Source organism: Acomys minous (genome assembly GCF_964271855.1).
Source record: "Acomys minous genome assembly, chromosome: 2".
NCBI lineage: Eukaryota > Metazoa > Chordata > Mammalia > Rodentia > Muridae > Acomys > Acomys minous.
This window is the reverse complement of record NC_140484.1, coordinates 32710974-32732826: the sequence shown is the minus strand read 5'-3', so window position 1 is coordinate 32732826 and position 21853 is coordinate 32710974. Positions and strand designations below refer to the sequence as shown.

General features: G+C 42.3%; 2 long non-coding RNA genes across 3 annotated transcripts in view; one reads left to right on the top strand and one right to left on the bottom strand.

Moving 5' to 3' along the window:
* Window positions 1-21853, bottom strand: part of LOC311608119 — a 176152-nt gene that overhangs the window by 82058 nt on the left and 72241 nt on the right. For both annotated transcript variants that reach the window (XR_014782839.1, XR_014782840.1), the window contains 2 exons: window positions 15356-15458; window positions 3083-3338 (listed from right to left, as the gene is read on the bottom strand). This is a non-coding gene — a long non-coding RNA (uncharacterized lncRNA). The remainder of the gene's footprint in view (window positions 1-3082; window positions 3339-15355; window positions 15459-21853) is intronic.
* On the top strand, window positions 1906-19997 carry LOC311608129. Its single transcript, XR_014782855.1, has 4 exons — window positions 1906-1973; window positions 11722-11816; window positions 19626-19728; window positions 19903-19997. It is a non-coding gene; the product is annotated as an uncharacterized lncRNA (long non-coding RNA).

Sequence of the window (21853 nt, the reverse complement as noted above, 5' to 3'; positions counted from 1 at the left end):
GGTTTGTGATTCTTTTTAAGATTTTTTTTATAAGATTGCCTTTTAAGAGACTTGACTCTTTGTAGCCACAAATTGCAGCCTACTGGTAAAGGAAAGCTGGCCTAGAAATTACCTTGCTTGATCACAGTTTGTTAATATATAAGAAGTTGCCCAGTTACAAATGCATATGGTTTCCTTGGGGGAGAACTTGTTTTTCGTATTTGTTTCTTGTACATAAATGTAAAACATTTGGTCATGTTAGGGTATTGGGTAACATGTTTTCTTTTTAATATACCCATTGTAATCATTCACTTAAAGAAAAATAGAATGTTCCCACATTGTGATTTTTGTACTGCTTGAAAGGTCTTTCTGGCATATATAAGCTATGGCAAAAATAATAAATTTTGCTGGAACTTGCTCTTCAGAGTTTGTTCCATCCTCCAAATATATAATTACATATAAATACAATTATATATTACATATATAGTATATATGTTGCAGACATGAGGATAAGTCATGGAGGCTTTGCTTGACAAAGTTCCTCCAACTGTCCAACATGATCTCTAGACATCCAGAGCGGCTCTTGAGACTTTGCTTGACAAAGTTGAAAAGATCTCCAGCTGATCATCACTGACTCTAAATATTATGTATGGTCCAGGTATAATGTTGTTTAGAAATGTGCTATTTCTCCTAAAACTGCATTTTTCTCTTTATTTCTCAGCCCTAAGGAAAATCATACAGGGAAAATTTTTTCCCACAGAGAATATTGAAAGAAGACATCTGGCCAGAGGCTTGAGACAATGACAGAAGCTTTGTCTGTGACTCTGAGCACCCAAGCAGATGCTACATGAAAGAAGGTAAGACCTTGACATAACAGTACCTGGCTAGATACTGTTACCTGTAGAAACATTTCCTTAGAATCTGCTTTGAGAGCAATAGAAGGTAGGCTTGGAATGCCATGCTTTGCATATATTTTACAATAAAGGATCACTTGGCAGTTAGCCTAGGCTTGGAAAGCACACCTGTTGGTCGGTCTGCGACTGGAAGTAGGTCAAGTTTTTTCTTTAAAGAATATCTAACTCAAGCTATGTTGCCATGACCATCTTGTAAACACACTGGCTTTAGCCAGGAAAATTTCTGATTAAACGTTCCTATGTATTGTTTAAAAAATATTGATCACATTCTTCTGACAATTGCTTGAAAATTGATTGATTTTGTTGTTGTTGTTGTATGCTTTGTTGTAGGTTACAGAACTTTTTGTATTTCCTTGTTACTCTGTTGATTTTTGGTTGCCCTAGTGATTGTAAAGATTGGGAAAAATCATAGTGTAATTTGTAATGAAAAAAAATTGAACTTTATTTCAGTAAAATACTGGAGTTAGCCCAAGGAGAGGGGACAAGCAAGTAACAGACATGAGAGAGTGTGCCAGAGTGAGATGGGAACAGCAAAAGGGATGGATAGATGGGGAACAGCAAGAGAGATAGGTAGATGGGTGACATCAGCAAGAAAATTAGAAAGATGGGCAACAGCAAGCAAGGAGATAGAAGGATGGGTATCACCAAGCAAGGAGATAGGAGGATGGGTATCAACAAAAAAGGAGATAGAAGGATGGGTATCACCAAGCAAGGAGATAGGAGGATGGGTATCAACAAACAAGGAGATAGAAAGATGGGTATCAACAAACGAAAGATATTTAGCCAGACAGACAGCAAGCAAGACAGAGACAGGAAAGGAGACAGAGAGAGGAAAAAGTTCTCCTGGGCTTTGAGACCTTCAGCTTGTACCACATATGCCTGCGTCTCCGAGTATTTCTTTTTCCTCCATTCCTCAACCTCTCCTCAACAATTAGTTCCTCTAGCTAGATGTTCAAGCAATGGTTGATTTTCATTAACCAGCTGTTCACCACCTGCTCAGTTCTCCCTACAGTGGATCCACTTCTCTTCTCTCCCCTTTGCCTTTCCTGGAGCTGGTGTTGAGAAGCAGCATATATGTAGGTATGTATATATGCATATACATATATGTATATATAAAATATAATATCTTACATATATGTATATGTTGTACATATATGTATATGTTTAATAGCAAGTTGAGTTGGAACTCACTCTTCAGAGTTTGTTCCATCCACCAAGATGTGTGTATTAGTATATGTATGTATGTGAGGTTTTTGGAATCCATTTCCATCTACCCAATGTGTGAATGTGTGTGTATGTCTGTGTGTATATATGTATGTATGTATATATGTATGATGAACATGTAAAGTAAGAGAAGCTTATATAAGAAGCTTGTTGGAACCTACCTGCTGGAGTCTGTCTTATTTCATCATGAAGTGTGTTAAGTGTGTGTGTGTGTGTGTGTGTGTGTGTGTGTGTGTGTGCATGTGTGTGCATGTGTGTATGTGCATGTGTGTGTGTGTGTGTGTGTGTGTGTGTGTGTGTGTGTGTGTGGTCTTTTCTTTCCTTCTTTCCTTTCTTTTTTAGACGCTTTGCCACTACCAGTGGAAAGCCCACACTAGAGCCAACATCTCTAGCCCATGTTTACCATAATAGGTGTAAAGCCCCCGCCAGGAAGCTACCTTGTGCCTTAGCTGCCACTATCAGTGGAAGCCACTGTAGGCAATAATCAGTTCCATCCTGGAAAGTTGCCCTCAAAGAAAGGCTATTGGGTGACCATCCAGTTGTCCATCTATGCTCTGACTCAGTTTTCTCTGTAGTGTCGAAGCTGGTCTTTTCCCAGGCCTCCCAGTATCTATGACCAAGTGATTCCCCAGACATTGGTAACACCTGGACCAAATAGCAAACTCTTAGATGGCTGGCAACTTAAGAAAGAAGCCAAATCTCACTTAGATTTTGCTTTTGTGTTACAATTATTTTTATTTATTATATTTCTAGTATCTACCAGCTGTCTGGTACACGAGACACAATTAAATAGTGGGTTGGATAAATGAATAAAGGCCATGATTTAAAATACCTCCTCAGTGTTTAGCATTGTATAAGATATAACCAGAAAATGCTTTCTGACAAGTTAAATATTTCTAGAAAATGCAAGAATTCTTACTGATTATATGAAAAAGAAAAATGGGGGAAACTAAACTTTTGCATACCTTGATGTGGCTAAGGTGATCGATCTACTGGCCTTTGAGGATTTTCAGCAAGGAATGTGAGTGTGGGAACGTAGTCTCCTCATTTCCAGATTGTCAGTGAGGGGGGTGCGGGGCTCCTTTACCTCTCGGCCTTCTCTCTTCACCCAAGCTCATGCCAGGCTGCTGCAATCTCTCCCTCTCTGCTTGCTGAAGTCCCATCTCCATAACAGGGTATGAAGAAGCTTCCTAGAGCCCCAGCTGTCAGCTGTCCTGCACCCTTACAGGAGACAAACAGAATGGCTTCAGTTCTGTGGTTCCTGAGCCTGGAAGTGATTTTGCCACAGGTCATTTGTTTAACACGGCAACATTTTTTTTTCACAATCAACCCCCAGCAAATAATTCTTAATTAAGGCCTAACCCTCTATGTCTTGGGGTGTCTCACCTCTAACACACACGGTCAGATGCAAAGGAGGGAAAGGTATTCCTACCACATACAGATTCAACCCAACATTTCACACAATCTGGCCTTCACTGTCTATTTACCTAAACTCTGTATGCTATTTTACGTTTCTGGATAGGAGTTTTAATTTAACAGGTAATAGCACGCTCTAAGGTCCATCTCACTACCCTTGACCTTAAAGAACTGCTGCATGCAAACATCCAAAATTATTAAGCCAGACTACTCTACCAGGCCAGAATATTTATTATAATTAAGGGGGTAGGGGAGGAAGAAAGAGCAGCCTGTTTGTAGACAAACACCTCGCACACAGCAGTGGTGGATGGCTGCTTACGAATTAGAATTACCTTGGGAGTGCTTGAAGGTCATGAAGTTGAGGTCATGATCCAGACTAACTAAATCAGAAGCTTGCGGGTGATGCTGAGGTATTTGGATATTTCAAATAACATTTTATCTGAGAGTAATATTAAGTCTGTAGATAAGTTGAAAAATGACATAGAATGTCCATATGCATCACACTCAACTTCTGTTGTTATTAATATGTTATATTATTATATTTCTTATTAGTAAGTCAGTGTTTTCATTGCCTCTCTTCCTCTTCCTCCTCCTCTTCCTCCTCCTCCTCCTTTTCCTCCTCCTCTTCCTCCTCTTCCCTTCTCTATTGCCTCTCTGGGTTTGAAACTAGGGAATCTCAAATACGAGCCAAACGTTCTGCCACTGAGCTTGAGCTTTAATCAACGATACATATTGCTGATACAAGCTTCTCTCCTTAGGTTTTACCCAGCATTCATCTTTCTTTGCCAGGTTCTTATCTAGGATACCCCCACGGCATGCACAGCATCATGTCTCTTTGGGCTGCTTTTGATGGTAATAGTTGTTGAAATATGCCTTGGTTTTTTTCCAATAATTTATTCAGATTACATCCAGATTGTTATCCTTCACTTGTATCTTCCCATTTGCCCTCCCTCCCTCCCTCCCTCTGCCACCCTATTCCCCTTGCGATGAAGGAGGCAAGGCTTTTTTTCTAGAGCAAGTGGTCCAATGTTCTCAGAGGCATGAGCAGTGCCTTTGTGCTGGTCTTGTATGATGAGATCAAGAAGTACACATAATTATGTCCTTGGTGTTCTCCCCGAGAACAGGCATGTTGCATGATGTACCATATCTTGACCATTCTGGACAGTTCCTCTGGGCTTGTCTGTTTTCTCAGTTGCCTTGTTTTTTACAACCCTGGTTTGTTGCTGTTGTTAGTTTTTGTTTTGGAGGAGTACTTGTAAGATATTTTAGAAAATGCTCCTCACTTGGAGTCTGTTGATATTTTCTTCAGGATGTGTGCTTTGGTACTCCTTTTCCAAACTATCCTTTTTGGAAGGAAAGGACTGGGCTCAACACTTAAGCAACAGGGAATTGTGTCTAATTCCTAAAATTCCTGAGAATAGACTATCTGTACACATAGCACAAAATTCTTTGACAAAGAAAATTATTTATTTAGTTACTTACTTCTTTTGGCATAGTCATATGTGTATTTATTTTAAACGTTGGATTTCAATCCATTAGGCATTTATTTCTTTTGTTATTCAATTGCCCCACTCCAAACAACTGGGAGTTAATTTAGTTAACTTTGGCTAATTTGGCATATCCCCATCCATGTGCATATAATGATGCCTATGTTTAATGATCATTTCTTCTTTCCAGTGTTAAAGCTATTTTTATAAAATTGTGTTTGTGTCTCACTTTTTCTTTTAACCTGGCAATCACCAAATAATTGAGACTCTATTGTATTATTTGTTAAACTAACTTCACAGCACAATAACCGAGCAGTTATTACTCTATTCTAAACCTTCTAAGTTAATCTGGCTTCCTCTCAGTATAAATCTCAGAGATACTTGCACTTTGTGGCTGTCTTTCCTGTTATAGATCCTCTCTCCTGACATCTCCTGGCTGACTCCCATTCTTCCTTCTCTAACTCCTCTTCCCCTGGATGGCAGGAAGTCCAGCCCTATTCTCTCCTCTGCTGAGCAACTGGCTGTAATCTACTTTATTGGCATAGTACGGTACAATCAGGGAGCATCGTTTACATGACTCTGAGATAGGAGATTCTCAGAATAAGGTTGCAACCAGACATGGGGGGTACAAAAACCAGCATTTGAATTACACAATAACCTTATGCCTACATTTCAGTCTCATCTTTGCTATGTCCCACCTTAGGCCTAGAACCAGTCATTTATCCAAGTCATGTTCCTTTTCTTAAGGAATGACATTGGAAATAGCAATCTACATAGTAGTTGTGTCTATATGCAGTGAAAAAAATTTATATTGAAACTCTAAATCATACCACATGGATGATTCCAGAGTCCTTCCTTTACTCATCTGTAGCATTCCATGGCAACATGAGACACCTGGCTCCTTTGACTGTTCATGCCTATAGATGTTTAATTCTAGCATGCATGTGTAGCTGTATGGAATTCCTAATATGAACTATCATGAGAAATGTTGTCAACTATAGCATGATATATATAATTTTTGCCTTATAGATATCAATTATTTCCATACTTACTTAGGTTAGCCCCCTTTGGTCTGCATACCTTTCAGTGAGGTTGTTTCCAACTTTACCAGTAAACTAAAGATGTCACAGTACCATATTCCATCCCAAAACTCCTGCATGATTGATTTAATTAGTATACAATATGGTTTATTCATTGTGTTATTGAGTTTATATATACCTTTAAAATATATAATAGTGTATAATTAAGGAACATATAATACAGAATAGCATAACATAATATATAATGTAATGTTATATATTTATATATTATTTTATATAATATATTACAGAACATAATATAGTATTTTATATAATATATAATATAGTGTTTTATATAATATGGAATAGGTTCACTTTATTAAACAGTTGCCAATGCTTCATTCATCCCCTCTTCACTGCTTCCTGAGCCCCTGAAACCACTGTCCTTAATGGTTTTCTTTTTCTAGAATACCATATAGTGGAATCATACAACAAACAGCCTTTTTGCAAAAAATTTATTCTCTCTCTCTCTCTCTCTCTCTCTCTGTGTGTGTGTGTGTGTGTGTGTGTGTGTGTGTGTGTGTACTGTTTCTTCTCATATGCCATTTAGCTTGCTTTTCTCTGTGTCTTTGAGATTGTGTCTTTTGCTGGCCTGTGTTCCGTGAATATGGTAGATTGTCTGGTCAATGAACTCTGGAATCTCTCTCCCCAGTGCTCTCAATACAAGTGAACCACCAACACTTGGCTTTTTTTTTTTTTTACATGTGCCCTGGGGGCTCACGCTCAGGTCATCAAGCACTTTGCCATTGAGCTGTCATCCCAGTCTTACAGTGATCTGTTAAATGTATTTTCAATTTGTAATTGTCCATTTCTGCCCTCTCTGTTCTGCTGACCTTTGATGCTACTCTCTTAAGGATGGAATACATTGCAAAAAGGAACCCTTATAGCAGCTTTTGAAAGCAGGTAATGGGGCGTCTCTAGCTTTACTCCTTTTCAGCAGTGTATTAGGCATGGCTACTTTTGATAACAGTCCAAATGATTTCAGTGCATAGCCAAAGGCTATGACCTCTGCCTTTGAGGCTGTTGGGGACAGAAAAAAAAATGAACATGTGTTTTAGAGCCAAGTTTCCTTTGACATTCTTTGTCTACAAGCAAGATATCTGCGATCTTGGGCTTCAATTTCTTACTCAGAAAACTCCATCTTAAAATGCTTCCTCGTACCATTCTTGCCACAGAGTACCATGGAGGACCCTGGAGTTGGGATGAGCAGGTGACCCTCGAAAAACAAGGGTTCCTTTCCCCCTCGCTTCGAATGCATCCATGACTGTGTTCACCGTGTACTCACTTTTGACCATCTCATTACCCATGTGATGAAGGACCAATGTAGCTACTACCATGCAATACCATAACAGATTCATGAACACTGAGGATGGGTTATGGTCCAGAGTGAAGCTTCTCTTAGAAGCTTGGTTGTCTGGGTAAAGAAATGAGCTTACTTGACAAACTTTGTAGAAAAAGTGATTCATTGTGTGCCCACAGGGGAATTAAAATTGATCTAGTAATGAGAACTTACTGACTCTACAGAAGCATTAATAAAAGAGTTGCAGGTGGCATAGTTTAAAGGGAAAAGAAGATGCTTGGAAAAAAATAAGGCAAATAAGAAATGATCAGAAGGATCATTTCTTGAAGCAACAATCAGTCTTGCTATGACTATAACTTTGTAAAATTTTAAGATTTGAGTCATAGTTTTAGTATAGAATTATGTGAGATTATTAGGTGCATGTGTGTGTGTGTGTGTGTGTGTGTGTGTGTGTGTGTGTGTATTAAAGACTGTCATATAAATGTCATCTTGCTCCCCCAAAACCCACCCACCATTTTACAGAGTAGCATGATATGTGTTTGTGCACGTGTATGTGTGCATATGTGCAAATGTGTGCAAGTGGTGTAAGTACACCCGCACACACCCAAGAGATAGAATGAACAAGAAAACAAGTAAATGAACAAGAGCAATAAAATCAAGTCAGAAAGGGTGAAAAGACAGGGGAAATCAATCTCACATTTATCAAGTGTGTATATGCTCTAAGCACCATGCTAGGTATTATACACATTTAAATTACTTAATCCTCCTGACAAATTTAATACCATTCTCACTCCACATAGTCTCAGAAAAGCTGTGCATGTATCTTGCCTAGAGGCACACAGCTAGCTCTGCAGAGTCAGGACGTTCCCCAAGTGAGCCTCAAATCCAGGCTCCACATTCCCGTGCCAGGAATCGCCCCGCCATAATGGCCTGACTCTTTAATTTCTTAACAGGAAAATGAGCGTGAATAAAATTTTAATTTCACAAAATATTCCCAAAGTTCCTAGACATTTTCTAAGCTGAACCCTAACTGCTCATCGTGTTGTATGGTGTGCCTAAGAATGCCAGCCTGGCTCCTTCGGTGGCTTCAAAAGGAAAGAAATCATTCATGCCTTACTGGACACAAACGGATGCATTTTCTCCGTGGTATCTCCGAGGCAGCAACCCACCTGTTGAACCTCCCCAGGTGTCCTTAGTGAGTCCCAAGGGCTTCTATTCCGCTATCAAAAAGATCTGCCAGCCCCACAGCAGGGGCAATAATGAGGCTTAGCAGCAGCCTACCAGAAACCAGGGACTCGCTGGGAAAGAGGCACCAGCCCTGCCGAACTCCCCACAATAAAGCTCACAACAAGATTCGGGAAAATGAAAATGCCAGGGGGTCAGATCTGGCCAGGGAAACCACTACAGAATCCAATTAAGAGTTGGTTTTCCCAGCTTCTCTCTTGACAGGTACTTTGTGCACAGCTCCCTGTCATTTCCCAGAGGAGAGGGGATGAGCTCCAGCCGGGCAGAGAGATGCAGCTCAGTGAGAAGCTGTCGTGGCTGCCATGGCAGCAGGTGCAGAGAGAATCTGGGGGTGTAGACAGTCTAAGAAAAAAACAAGCCTTTGTCACTGTCACTGGAGCTAGCCGGAAATGTGGGAGTGACCTACATTCTAAGAATTTAATACATTCTTTAAAAATGTTAATTGATACATAATGTATATTTGATTATATATGTATACACACATATGTATGTATGTACATATATGCATATAAGTACATATGACATTGTTATAGTTTTATTTCTATAGCTGTGATAAACATCCTAAGCAAAAGCAACACAAGGGAGGAAAGGGTTTATTAACCTTACAATTCATAGTCCTTCACCAAGGGAAGTCGAGGCAGGAATATATTTTTTTGGGGACAGAGTTTCTCTGTGTAGTCCTGGCTGTCCTGGAAGTTGCTCTGTAGACCAGGCTGGCCTCAAGCTGAGAGATCCACTTGCCTCTGCCTGCTGAGTGCTGGTAGTAAAGGTGCATCATCACCACCCAGCAAAGGCTTGTTTTATTTTATATGTGTGAGTGTTTTGCCTGTGTGTATGTATGTCCACCATGTGGGTGTCCAATGCTTGCATAGGCTACAAGAGTGTTGGACCTCTAGAAGCTTAGTTATAGATAGTTGTAAGCTGCCATGTATGGGTGCTGGGAATTGAACCCAGGTCCTTGGGAAGAGGAATCAGTGCTGGTAACCACTAAGCCATCTCTCCAACCCAGAGACAGGCACTTGAGCCTCTAGTCACAGCACAGTCACAGTGGAGGGCAGAGAGGAAACAGATGCATGCTGATCACCTGCCTGCTTGACTTCTCTCATCTAGCTTTCTTCACTCTTAAACACTCAGGGGAACACCTGGCATGGAAAATGGTATTACCCACAGTGGGCTGCATCTTTCTATATCAATTAACAATCAAGAAAAATCCCCTACAGACACGCCCAGCCGACCTGCTTTACACAATCCCTCAAGTGTGACCCTCTTCCTGGGTGATTCCCTGCTTACTGAACTGACACTTCAAACTCACAAACACAGGTGGGGTGATCATATGGGAGAAATTAGCATTCCTTTTCCGATAGTTTCCACTTCTTCTTCTTGGCATCTTCTAATGCCTCTTCTAGGTCCTTCTCCTCATAGGTAAACTGGAAATGTGGGAGTATTTTGGGGGAAAAAAAATCATATGGCCTTCTGTCTGGCAGCTTGCCAGCGCAAATAGGCCTCTTTCTCGTCACCCCCCAGCCCGTGTCACGCCACGGTGGTTCTATATGGCTCAGTGAATGCAAGAGGCACATGCAGGGCCTCCTGAGACCTTTGCTCAACACTCACTGGCACACTCACCCTTCCAGCAGCTTCCACAGACCACAACATATAACAGGAGGCCAGCTCAGGGAGAGGTGAGGAATTGGGCTGTGTGCCCTGAGGGAGCAATAGCAAAGTCACACTGCATGAGGCCTGGCTACAGGGAGGGGATAATTACAGCTGCTTTGGCATTCATCTACCACACTTCCCTTACTCAGGCTCTTGGAAAGTGAATTAATAAGCAGGGGTTGCTTGGTGAATACAAAACCAAGTATAATTGGATATGCTTTGGGGTTATTTATACCAGGCTTCAAAATAGCTTGATGAAATGTATTGGTCCCAAACCTACAGTAAGCCAGAGTGCTACAGATTCTTTCTTTGTGTCTGTCTGTCTGTCTGTCTGTCTGTCTGTCTGTCTGTCTGTCTCTCTCTCTCTCTCTCTCTCTCTCTCTCTCTCTCTCTCTCTCTCTCTCTGCTATACCCCAAGTATGCACCTGAAGATCATTTCTCAGGGTGGGCCCCTTTTGCACATCCCTTCCAGTGAACCGAGAGTTCCGTCCCCACACAGCAGGATTGCTGTCTATGGAATCCACCAGAATCATTGTTTGGCTTTTAGTCGACGAAGTCAGAAAGAGATAGAAGAAGTCTCTTTATCTCTCACCTGCTCCTCTGGGGCCTAGAGACAGTGGCTCTCCTGGAATCCAGAGAAAGAACCCTTCTTCTCCTTTTCTGACTAGCTAGAGCTGTAACGACCAGGGTGTCTCTGGCCCTTGTGATTCATGACTCGGTGACAGAGCCCATGTTTCTGTAAGACTACTGGGCTATGGACACCAAGGAACATGTCCTGGGGTGATCCGAAGCTGAAATCTAGCTGTCCTGTGGCAATCAAGACACCTAAACTCCATTGGAGTAAATAAACATTCTGCTTCTTGACATGGCTTTGGAATGAATCTTGCAGCAGAAATGAGTTTTCTGGGTCAGTATCCCTACACACACTGCCCTTCTTACTCAGAGACAACCCTCTCTGGCTTCGGCATGGGAAACGGGCACTGCTTTGTAAGATTTGCTAGTTTGCAGGTGGCTCTTCCTTTTGACAACACAGATCCTGCATGTGAGGGCATCTCTTTTTGTGTATCGCCTGCTGGCCAGTTCTCTGCCAAATCTGAAACCCATCTCTGGCGCGTCTACAGACCCATCTGGTGTGAGTTTCAGATGTTAGCTTCACGCTGCTCTTGCCTTCGATGCCAGAGTTCCGTGTGCATGTGGTTCTGCTTCTTTGTCTAAATATTTTAACATTGATTTTGTCCAATTCCAGATTCTGATTTAAGCAGCCTCAAGCACTTTATAGAACCTCAAAGAGGTGGGAGGGAATAAATAAATACCGCTTTCCCAAGAATGCTCTCATTTGAATAACTCTTTTGAGTACTTTATAAAAAAATCCACAGTTCCATGCATTTTGAAAGAAATCTTGTTTTTTTTTTTTTTAAATCCAGATCCTAAGGATGAATCCATCACACTTCTCCATGGTCCAGCCAAGACCCCCTCCCATTCCGTCCCATGTGTCCTGCTCACTGCCCCCTGCTACAAGGTAACCATTCTGACCGCATCCTCTGGCTCCTTTGTGTTTTGTAGAATGCATGGTTTTGCTCAGGCCTTAACTCCAAGAGAACGTAACTTGTATAATAAGCCCACTCTGTTTCTTTTCCACCCAGCGCTGCTTTCGACATGCAAGTGTTTTGCTAAAGGCACGTTTAGTCTGTTGCTTCTCTGTGCTAAATAGCAGGAACCTAAGCTAATTTTGTCTTTCCACTTCCCACCATCACAAATGTGCTGTGAAGACCACTGCTGTGGTTTGCGTGGGAAACGTACCCCGGAGCTCCTGTGCTTGAGCACTCAGTCACCAGCTGGTGGCGCTGTTTGGAAGGTCGTGGAAACTTCAGGAGGTGGAACCTCACTGCCGGTCTTGGGAGGTGAGTCTAGCTCCATTTCCTGTCTACTGTGCTTCGTATGGACCAGCGACCTCCTGTGCCTACTGTGATGCCTTCCCTAGCAGGATGGCCTGCATTCTTAAACCGTAGGCCAAAATAAACTCTTCCTCCCCAAGTCTCTGGTTGGGATTTGGTCACAATAGTGAGAACAGTGGGTGGTACAGAAAATTGGTGCGGCTTGTGCACCTTTAGGATGGGTTTTCAAAAGGAATGCGGAAGACTTCGGAGGTACAGAAGCCTTAGACTGCTGTAAACAGAGCTTACTGGGCAATGCTGGTGGGAATCTGAGGACAATAACGCAGAGAGACATGTAAGACAGCGAAGGCCCGGCTCTTATTATATTAAAGCAGACCAGCGACTCAACTGGGAACTGAGCTAGAAGGCCATTTGTATTATATTCTGGAAAAGACTGTGAACGTGAAGGCTATGAAGATAACTCAGCAAGTAAAGTGGCTGCTCTGAGAGCCTAGTGATGTGAGCTTCAACCCCCAGAACCCATGTAAAGGTGGAAGAAAAGAACCAACTCCATAAAGTTGTCCTCTGACCGCACATATGTTTACACACACACACACACACACACACACACACTTGGTGGGGTGGGGGGGAAGAGCCTGACTCTGGGAACTTGTGGCTGAATTCAAAAGTAATACCCAGCAGAGGAAGTCGCACATCAGGACAGCATTCAGACTGGGCCCTGGTTACTGCTCATTGCTCTTCATCAAGCTCTACAGTGGGAGACAGTAGCAAACGCAGCTGGAAGATGCGGAAAATGTTAGATTGTTGAAGAGAGTAAGTGAGTGACTGCAAAATCGCTGATAACGAGGGAGAAAGAGCAGCTAAAAAGATAAGCCCTTTAAAGAGGAGGGCTGGTGCTCTGCACTGGGGCCACAGGAAAGGTGTCCCAAGGGCAAGGTCCCACCCCACTGATGGTTCCAACCTGTGGAAATGCTAATTTATTTGAAAGCAGAGACCCTGAACTGATGATAATGTTGCCGAAGGAGATGCCTGATCCAACTAAACTGCCCACCGGAAATGCTTTGTCACATTCCTCCACCCAGACAGGCAGAGGCCATCCCCTGCAGCTTTCACTTTGACCCGAAGGGACCAGACTGTATCACAAGCTGGTTGTAGAACTTTGCATCAGCATCCGCACAGTATTGGTTTTACAGGCATGTTAGATGCAGCACCGAGGGAGCAATGGCGGCTCCCGACAAGGTTCCAGAAGACCACTGAAACCAGGCCCTGGGAGCTCTTTTTTGTAAGGCTGTGAAGTCTAAGTTACAGTGGAGATTCCACAGTGATGGTGATGTCAGGACAGTAGCTCATTTTCCAAAGTAAGCAGCAGGTGTGGGGTGTTCCTGGCCAGAGAGATACACCTGTGCGCTGTAGGTGGAAGAGCTGGGGAGCAGGCTAACCAAGGCCAACAGAGCCCAGGTGACTGTCATCATGAGTTCTCAAATGCTGTAATCATAGCGACAGAATTTGTGGTCTGGCTTGTTGGGTTTGGTTCTTGCTTTGCTCTAAATATTTTTTAGGTATGCTCCTATTAACTCTTTTTGGAATGGAAATATTTACTCTGTGTCATTTTATATTAGAAGTATGCAACTTTTAATATTACAAAAAATTTTACAGGCATTCCCTGTAAAGATTACATTGAATGTCAGAAATAACTTTGGACTTATTATTATTATTTATTATTATTATTATTATTATTATTATTATTATTATTATTATTATTATTATTATAGCGTGTGTGTGTGTTTGGATGTCTCTGAGAATACACATATGCATTCATATATAGAAGGAGTGGATCAGTGAAGGTGGGTCTTGAGGATTTGCCCATTACCACTTCTTGTCTGCTCCCTGCCCTGCCTCCTAACTGTGAATTCAATGTGACCAGTCACTTCACATGCCTGCCACCATGCCTTCCCCACCATGACAGGCTGCACCTCCAGACTGTGAGCCAATGCAATATGACCAGCTGCCCCCACTCCTGCTGCCATGCCTTTGCCACTGACAAGCTACACCCCCTTTTAATGTTCCCCAGAATAACTCCTTCTCCCCTTAAGTTGCTTCTTGTCAGCCATTTGTTTACGGCAATGAGAAGATGAGAAAATACTACAAGTAGCCTCAGAGGGGCATAATTAGTAATTACACCAAGACAGGAGCTGGGTAGTCTAACTGTCCCGAACAAGCTGGGATACCTCCTTATCTGACTCATATGGGGTTTTTGATGATTCTTTTGTGAAATGGATGCTCAGAAGTGGCTTTGGCTTGCTATAGCAGAGAGAAGAAGTAGATCGAATTTTCTACTGCCTCTCGTGTGACCATCCCAGTTTCCATACCATCAGCAGTAGATGAGAGTTCCCATGAGCCAAGATCTGTTCCAGCTTCTTAACTTTGCTTGCCTAACACACACACACACACACACACACACACACACACACACACACACACACACACTAATTGCTCAGAATTAACTTATTCTGTATTTTTTCTGTCAATAATTAATATAAGCATCTCTTCCTATTCTTCCCAACTTCCAGAGTCTCCTCTTCTTCACAGTTTACTCCCTCCAAATCTTCTGCCCATTTCCCCACTGGAGGTATTTCTCTGTCTGTATTGACTGGTGGGAGACAGAGCTTCCGCCTAGAGCACAAATCTTCTTGTCTTCTAAAGAGGTGCATAATGAGCAGGGCTACGCTTTCTTGAAGAACAGGGTCCTGTGATGATATGTAACAATGCAGTGATTACAAGATGTTGCAGGATGCAGGCTTTAATGTCTATACACCATTCAGCAGAGAGGAGCCAATCTTCACACTTGTCATTTCTATCTTTCTTCCAAGGTACAATAAAAGGCGCCCAGCTGTAAGATGCACTAAACAATGGCAGCTAAGCTCTCATTCCCAGAAATTATTCACTGAGCCAACGGCTGCAGAAGCCACGTCCCAAATGATGTTTCTCAGACTGTAGCAAATCTCTTTTTAAGAATCATAGCTATCAGTGTCTTCTGTCTTAACAGCATCCTCCACAGCGGCACACACAGTAGATCCTGGGTGTTGCCAGTCAACTCCTTCCCTCTCTTTTATGTAGCTCATTCTTTCTATTCAATGAGATATAATAGAGGATTATTCCTCACCATTTCTGGCCAGAACTTCTGAAGGAATTTTCTTGAAAACAGAGACATTCTTCATCTTCCCAGGTCGGGGTAGGGTGGTGCAGAATCACTTCTGAAGATGTTACTGGAATAAGAATGGGAAACCATTTTTTTTCCTTCTTTTTAATATGGACAGAGATCACTACAGAAAACTACAATCAAGTCTGGTCAAAATGCAGAAATCTACTGATCATAGAGTGACCAGCCCAAAGGACAGGTCTACAACACAATTCCTGCACAAAAGGCTCACAAGACATTATAGAAAGTGGGTAGAAAGACCGTAGGAGCCTAAGGACCAGGAAATCTGCTATGAGATTGTGTCTACTATAAATGACATGGAAGCTTCACGCGTGAGAGCTCAACAGCACAGTTGTCTGAGCAAGATCGGAACAAGGACAATACCAATGAACGTGATAACATTGGAAGTGGGAAATCTCACGGTCCCCACCCAGAGCCAAAGAACCACAGGCAACTCAAGAATGCTGAGAACAGGAGAAGTAGTCTTCCCTAGGTACAGTCCCAGATGGCTTATCTAATACCAAGTGCTCAGCTTGGAACTCACATGCGTACAAACAGACTAAAAGGACCCAGAAAGTTGTGTTTATGAATTTAGGTGTCAACAATAAAACAAAAAGAGGCCAGGGATTTGAGAGATGGGTGGAAGACATGGGAGGAGTTAGAAGAAAAAGAATAAAATGGGGAGAAATGATGTAATTATTGTTTAATTTTTTAAAAAGTGAAAATAAAAATAAACAAAACTGGTGGGTAAGTGCATGGTAGAAAAGACAGGGTCCCTGCTGGAAGCTGGGATAATATCTATGGCACATGTTACCATAAGAGCCATGCAAATGAGCATAGTCGGGCTGCAGTCTAAAGCCATGTCGATGCCCATAGGCCATGCTGCTTCAGGGGCCATATTGATGAGTGGCCTACAATACATTCTAATTCCACGGTAATGTAGGGTCCTTGCTGCTACAGAGGGCCATGTCTGGGTCCCTGGCCCTATGGCAACGGCAGGGGTTGGGGGGGCATTCTGTGTTGATGTGCATGGCCTGAGTTATCACCAAAGGCCATGAGGATGTCTGTGGTCTATGCTATAACCTAAAGCCACATCGATGTCCATAGGTGTGATGCCACCACAGGCCATATTGATATGGATGGCCTGTGCTGCCACCTGAGGCCATGTTGAAGACCATGGTCCCAGCATCCTCCAAGTGTCTTATCTGGATCTATGGTCCTACTATAGCAGGGAGTTGCATTTGTTGTTTATTCTGTCACCAGAAACAGTGTGGGGGTCCAAGATCCCATGATCGTGCTCCCACTAGCTATGAAGAGCAAGTAGGCTACTTTTGCTGTGATATTGAAGACTTCTGATGCACAGTTAAGAAGGAGGGACATAGAAGGCTTCTGTGACAACCTGTCCCCTCCTCCAAACCTCCGCCCAAAAGAGTAGCAGCCTCGACATGAAGCTACCAAGGAGAACTCTTTAAAAATGTGTCAGGGATGCCAAAGAGTAGCTTTCTACAACTGACAGCTTCTGGTGGGGATGTGGCAGGGAAGGGATTGTTATGGGTGCCTAATGTGAAACTCCCAGAAAATCAATAAAAATGTTATGTAGGAGAAAAAAATTAACAAAACTAAATAAAAATAAAATAATCTTTTTCTAAACTGTGATTTAATGTTATCACCATTACTAAAATTATATATATAGTAAGGTTGACATTATATTACCTCACTTAAACCCTAAAACTATTCTAGAAATCAGATGCCCATATAATATACATAGGTGGCTTTCCCCACATCGGATATGTGATGGAGCCATTGTCCTGACTGAGGTGTTCTGTCTCTAGACACCAAATTTTAAATCTAATATGTGACTCTTTACTTAATATCAACAAAGTTCTATTTTAGGTTCACTCTAGGTTAGACAGAGGAAAGTATATTAAACTTGCTTTAATTGTTTACCCCTTGAGAACTTAGGAGCATCAAAAACTGTTGTATGTTACTCACAATGAGCTATATAAAATAACTACATTCTTTCAGAACACAAGGGTTTTTATGGGGAGTGGCTTCCATGACTCTCAGTTTTTAAAAGAACTTATTTTCCAATATACTGTCCTTTCTGATACCAGCTTCCTCAGTGATAAAAAGTATCTAGCTTAAATACACTGATGCTGTTCTTAACCTTTTTTTTTTTTTTTTTTTTTTTGCTTCTTCAGTTACCAAGAGGCTAAAGATGCTGGGATGATTTATGACTTTCCTCACCAAGGAAAGCTTGTAGGTTTGGAGATAGTATTAATAACTTTTTTGTTTTTTTTTTGTACATGGCATTGGCATCTTGTATATTCACAAGCATCCAGTTTACTTCCTACACATCCATGAAGAACCACTGTGAATTGCCAGGATGAACTTCACTACAATTCCTCACAATACCTCACCATGCGTGTGACAGCTGTTTACAGGACTCAGGCATCCTGCGTGAATGGTCTCTATCAGACTTCAAATCCCCAGGTTACCAAGGCCTCTGAAGAACCACTTTGGGCTTCAAATGAATGGCCAATGACTCTACAGAAGCGAATGGGATGGGGTCCATTTCCTTACTACATGGTGAGCCTGTTTCACTCTGTCTAGAGAAGAACCAACTTCCGTTCTTCAGAGAGGTAGACTTCTCAAGTTTCAGCCACCTGTGAGATTCCTTCTTTCCTGGTCACCACATTTCCTCTTTAGTGTTCTTACAGCATCTACACTTAAAACTTCCAGGCCACTCTCTTTTCTCTATCTTCTACTGTCACTCATTGATTTCCACATTCTCTTGCTATCTATAGTTACTCCTCTCCTGAGCCTTGCTGAGTTGTGACCATCCATTGGAGTGGATGGTTAGTTTCTCAGTTTCCACCTGTAGAAACGTACATATCCCAAATATCCCCCTAAGTGGCCTAGCGAGTCAAGTCATGTGTGTATGTAAGAGTGTGCACATCTCTAGGGAAGGGACAGCAGCAACCCCCACACAAAGTCTGTGTTCCAAATAGTTCACAATGACTCGTGCCCTTGACTCCCCATCAAAAGCCAATGACAACTTATAAATCATTGCTACTTTATTGTCACTGTTATTTCTAGCCCTGTTGGCACTGAAACAGGGATAGTGAATGAGCAAAACTCCAGTTAGTTCAGCTACTACAAGTTGGCTGTAGGCAGTCATCTCTCTATCAACGGCCAAGCACAGGCTGACACTGAGTTTGAATCTCTGTGCGAGTCACTGTGAGTAAAGCAGTGTGAAAAACGCAAGCTGAAAAATAAGAATCTGGACTGTGAAAATGTTTTTTTATCAACTTTTTTGATTTGGGTTGGTTCAGGAAAAAAATCTCTTCTTGAACGAAGCCAGGTTTTAATAGGAGAAACTCTCCTCATTTTCCTCATTATTCCAATGTTGGGTGTGAATACAAAATATAAACATGCAGATGCCATCTCACAGGGCTAGAGGTGGCAGAGAGTTGGAGGGAATGTAGCTACTAGGCTACCATCTTAGCTGTGACTCTTTACCTACAGACCTATGATTGCATGTTATTAAATATATATTGGGATTTTATTTTATTTTGGTTTTTATTTTTTTAATTAAATTAATTTATTCCAATTACATCTCAATTGATATCCCATCACTTGTATCCTCCCATTCCTCCCTCCCTCCTGCTTTCACCCTATTCCCCTCCCCTAGGTCTATGACTGAGGGGGACCTCCTCCCCAACTTTATGGTCATAGGTTATCAAGTCTCATCTTGGTAGCCTGCTTATTCTTTCTCTGAATGCCACCAGGCCTCCCCATCTAGGGGAAGTGGTCAAATATGGGGCACCAGAGTTCATGTCAGAGTCATCTAGCCAATGAACAGGACATTCTCCACAGCTGTGTGGAGAGCGGGGACTAACTATATTGGGATTTTAAAACTGGAGGTAAAAATAAAAGCATGAGTTAGGAACCATTCTTCCTGATCCCCACATGGCCTGCGTGTATATATAGACACTCCAGGAGCAAACATCTCACTCTGATCACCTCTGTCCAACAACAAAGATGTTATGATCAGGGCAATCAGTAACTTAGCATTGAGGAGGGGAAGGGAGAGAAGTGGGAAGGCATGCTGTCAGAAAGCTTTCTGTATCGTCAATGTGTTAGTTTGTAATAGGAATAAAAGGAAAGAAACTAGCATTAATAGTTCGAGACAGGCCAGGCCTATCTTCCTACACCCACTGTTTCTTTCAAGGTGCCTTTGATGCATTGCTAAGAGCCTCTCCGCCATGAACAGACATGCTCCATGTGGTGCTGCCACCTGTGATGACCAACAGCCAGCCAGACATGTGGCAAAGGTAGGAGAAGGCAGCTGACTTAGGGTGGCCTCCAGCCAGCCTTGGAGAAAGAGAAGTTAAAACGGAAAAAGTCAACAGCCCACGAGAGCCTGGAATGACCACACCATCACCCACATCAGTGGATCCTCCATGTCTCATCAGGCTTTAATTTCTCCAATTCTCTTCCCCTGTCAGGACGGCAGGCACCAGCCAGAACTTGCCATCCTTTGCAGGAAAAGGGAAGAGCAAGCTCTAGACACGTGAACATACACCCAGGATCCCAGAGGCTAGGTCAGCAGCACAGAGAACCCCAGACCCCTCTCCGTCATCACCATCACCACGGTCCCCGCCTCCTACCTGCCCCCGGTTTGGCCTGTGAAGTGTCACACCTTTATGAAACCTCACCAGGGTTGCTTCTTTGTCACCATGATTTTAACTTTGAAGAAACTAAGGCTTCCCCTGTTCATTTACATTTTCCAAAGCTAGCAAAGGAAGATTCAGGAGTTTAACTCAGCTCTAAATGGCTTCCAAGCTTAGCTCCCCGCGCCCCCCCCCAAAAAAAATCCGTCAACGTTGGCTCAACAGTGTTTGATCTATCGCTGTAACACTTGTTCAACACTTCCCCATAATTCATCTGTAGGAGCCCTTAGCTATTGGAGCTCAGAAGACCCCTCCCACTGCTGCATCCCTCTCCTATCTGGTGTAGGGGATGCTTCCGGAAACAGCCTGTTCCTTCAGCAGCTGGTGATGCTCCACTTGATTAACACCGCGGGACCAATCTCCAGACTTGAAGATACTGCCTAATTAGCTGCTTACATAAAAGACTTGGGACTCTCTACATCTGGTTCACACTGACAGCCTCGGTATGTTTTCACCTCCGCAATAATATTTACATGATTAGGCAAGAGTCACTTCATGTTCTGCTATAGACCCAGGTTATGCAGGTGACTTCCCCAAACAGACGCCCTTGATAGTAGGAAGAGACCTTCCCCCAGCAAGAGCCACAAACCAGACAGATCTACATATTTTCCAGTGACATGCTGTACTCCGATCAAAAAAAGCATTCATTGATAGTGCATCTAGTCCACATTCCAGGTAATACCTGTCTAGGTCTTAACAAACAAAGCTTAGACAAAATAGAGAATTTCTGAAAAGTCAAATCAGGCTAACTCAGATGTTTCCTCTATTTCCCCTTTCTAATTTACTTTTTATTTTGTCCCCAGAATCTAGATATATAGATTGTTATGTTATATAGAGAGAAATAGGTTATTACCAGATGGTACTTCGCAAAGCATTTGCTGGGGTCTTCCAATATGTTTTCATGAAAAAGCTAGAAGCATATGGTTTTTATGAAAACATAATTAGGTAAATTGTTCTGTTAAATGACCTCTATGATGTGACTGGCAAATGTCAAAGTAGAATGAGGTGAAGAGCCGGGAAGACTGCTCTAGGTGACGTTTAAGTTGGTAATCTTGATAATGATACAGAAAAAGCCATAGCTTCAGGTACCTGAAGTCTAGAGGAGAAAGTGTTCTGGGTGACACAATTCTGATGAATACTAGCATCATGAAGTTTAGTAGGAACAAAGGCCAAAGGACCACCAGCACTAGTGGCCATGAGTGGGATGAAGGGTTGATGACTGCCGGCAGCCCCAAGCTGAGTATGAGGGGATGGTGCCCCGCATGGTCCAAACTGCTGACTTCTATATGTAACTGCACTTGTAGAGCAGAGAGAGACTGGTGAGTGGCGATTTACTTTAGCTCTCGGGTGTCTTTGTTTGTTTGTTTCTTTCTTTGTTTCTTTCTTTCTTTCTTTCTCAGAAGCTAGGCCGTCAGGGATACTTGACATCACTAGGTCCTTTCTAGAATGCTTATCAATTCTAGGTGGTAACTATTACCAAGAATAGGGAACTGTTTGAAGCTGAATATCTTCTATATCTTCTTTTATAAAGTCCATAGTACACTGGATCTGAGCCACCACCACGGCTGAGAGTCTTATTTTAAAACATATTATGTGTCATCCAGAGAAATGTGTGCAATTACACTTTACCTAGAGTCAGTTGCCCCACAGTCACTTTTCAAACAGAACTGGCACACTTATGGAACTGGTATCAATGTCCTTAAAAGTATTAAGAATATAGCATTTG